Here is a 229-nt window from a genome sequence, read left to right as displayed (position 1 = left end):
ATTCTTAAACATGACAAATTCTTCAGAGTGTTTTCACAAGTACTTGTGGCTGCTCTACGCGGCTCGGTGAAGCCTGTAGAAATGTGTTCTGGTTTGCAAAATATTAATTAAAAAGACCCAAGAAAAAAAAAAAAAAAAGACCAAACCACCAAGCCACCCCCGCCCGAACCCAGGTTGCCGGAACAGCAGCAGTACGTTAAGGCAGCCCCCGTTAGGGCACAGTAATACC

The sequence above is a fragment of the Buceros rhinoceros genome, unplaced genomic scaffold (genome assembly GCF_000710305.1).
Source record: "Buceros rhinoceros silvestris isolate BGI_N320 unplaced genomic scaffold, ASM71030v1 scaffold26928, whole genome shotgun sequence".
Lineage (NCBI taxonomy): Eukaryota > Metazoa > Chordata > Aves > Bucerotiformes > Bucerotidae > Buceros > Buceros rhinoceros.
This window is presented reverse-complemented; position numbering follows the sequence as displayed.